This window comes from Littorina saxatilis, unplaced genomic scaffold (assembly GCF_037325665.1).
Source record: "Littorina saxatilis isolate snail1 unplaced genomic scaffold, US_GU_Lsax_2.0 scaffold_2154, whole genome shotgun sequence".
NCBI lineage: Eukaryota > Metazoa > Mollusca > Gastropoda > Littorinimorpha > Littorinidae > Littorina > Littorina saxatilis.
In genome coordinates this window covers 14,248-16,249 of record NW_027126598.1, presented here as the reverse complement: position 1 = coordinate 16,249, position 2,002 = coordinate 14,248, and the positions used below count along the sequence as shown (strand labels likewise).

The 2,002-nt window shown below is 38.3% G+C and overlaps 1 non-coding gene across 1 annotated transcript; it reads left to right on the top strand.

Annotated features, from left to right (window-relative positions):
* Positions 1-452: 452 nt before the first annotated feature.
* Positions 453-547, top strand: Trnai-gau (transfer RNA isoleucine (anticodon GAU)). Its single transcript has one exon. It is a non-coding gene; the product is annotated as a tRNA-Ile (tRNA).
* The last annotated feature ends 1,455 nt before the right edge of the window (positions 548-2,002 follow it).

Below are 2,002 nucleotides of genomic sequence, written 5' to 3'. Positions count from 1 at the left end.
GCTTTCCGTCGAGAGTGAGAAATTTTCAAAGAATTTATTTTTGTGGACCGTCTGTTCTACGAGATAGCCCGGAAGCAGCGTCACGAAAGGTCGTGTCTCAAAGCGGACGATTGTTCCCAGACCCGGAGGTCTGGGTTATGCGGAGGCATTTGCCTGTGTGAACGGTGACATTCCGGAACTAATTTTCGGCAAACTTAGTTGTTTGCAGCAATGCATTTCACTTTTTTTTTCATTCTTTCTTGAAACTGTTACAGCATGATGCAAAATTACACTATAATAGGTTATATAATAAAAATAAAAACTATCTCAGATCTCACACGCTAAAAATATGACAAAAAACAGTTCTAGAGCGACATCAATTCTAGCTTCAGGAGGCTTGAAAGCATTGAAGGTGTAAGGGAAGTAAATCGCTTCAACGCCATGCGATAGGGCACACAACGGTTCTTTCCCTTGGCCCATTAGCTTAGTTGGTAAGAGCAAACATATCTCTGGTTAGAGCGCCGTGCTGATAACGCGGAGGTCGTGGGTTCGACCCCCATGTGGGCCACGCAATATTTTTGATCGCAACGCAGTTTTTTTTGTCTTTCCGAGATAAGTTTTAGGTGTTCTTACTACATGTACAAACTATATTTTACTGTTTCTCAAACCCACTGTCTTTAACATTTGTTTACAGTTTCACTTGCCAATAACTTGCTGCTGATGATATCTGAATCATGTTGCTGATGATATCTGAATCATGTTCAATTAACATTAACAATGTATAATTATGCCAATTATGTTTTTCACTAATGCACCAAAACTCCATTTTCTAGACTTCTTTTTACAATCCAAGCAGTTGCTATTTTCCTAACTCAAACATTTCTCGATCAATCCAAACTATTTTTAAGCTGTGTAACATAACACATTTTCTTTCCCATTTTTGGCTCACGTAAGTGTAGCCTATGCGATGCTAACTTTTGTCTGTCTGTGCGTGCGTGCGTGCGTGCGTGCGTGCGTGCGTGCGTGCGTGCGTGTGTGATAGAAACTTTAACATTTCCGAGTCTATGTAAAGCTCGCATAAGAAGATTACGTCTCGGTCAAAAGTGTTTGACGTGTGTGAAGACGTCACATTATGACGTAAGAGGGTTAGACGTCACGCGAAGGAATTACTGAAAGTCTCGGTCATTGTTATTGTGAGCGGGCCGAGACTAGTTGGCAGATCTAGTGTCTCGCTTTCTTGCACAGTTTCACCTATGCTTACTGTGTGTGTGTGTGTGTGTGTGTGTGTGTGTGTGTGTGTGTGTGTGTGTGTGTGTGTGTGTGTGTGTGTGTGTGTGTGTGTGTGTGTGACGGAGTGATTGAGTTTGTGTTACTGTTTGTCGATTTCTTACGTGAGCCTTGAAGGCTTCGCCTCTTGTTTATTTTTCTATCTCGTCATTTGTTGTTGACAAATAAATATAATTATTTCATAAAATTAACATTTCTTGGTCAATCCAAACTATTTTTAAGCTGTGAGTGTGACATAAAACAATGTACATATCATCGTCGCCATGGCAAAATTGCGCTAACGTCAAGTGAAATGTTGTTTACCTTTACTGTACCAATTGACACTAACGCAATTTTCCCATGTTGGCCAATATTTTATTTAAAATTGATTTCAGGATTTTGTTAACATAACACATTTTCTTTCCCATTTTTAATTTTTGTATCTCGTCATTTGTTGTTGACAAATAAATATAATTATTTTCATAACTCAAACATTTCTCGATCAAACCAAACTATTTTTAAGCTGTGGGTGTGACATAAAACAATCTACATATCGTCGTCGGCATGGAAAAATTGCGCTAATGTCCAATGAAACGTTTAGTTTAACTGTACCAATTAACACTCGCGCAATTTTTCTATGTTGACGGCAATATCTTACTTAAAATTGATTTCAGGATTTTGTTAACATAAACATTTTCTTTCCCGTTTTGAATTTTCTATCTCCTGATTTGTTGTTGACAAATAAATGTAATTACAA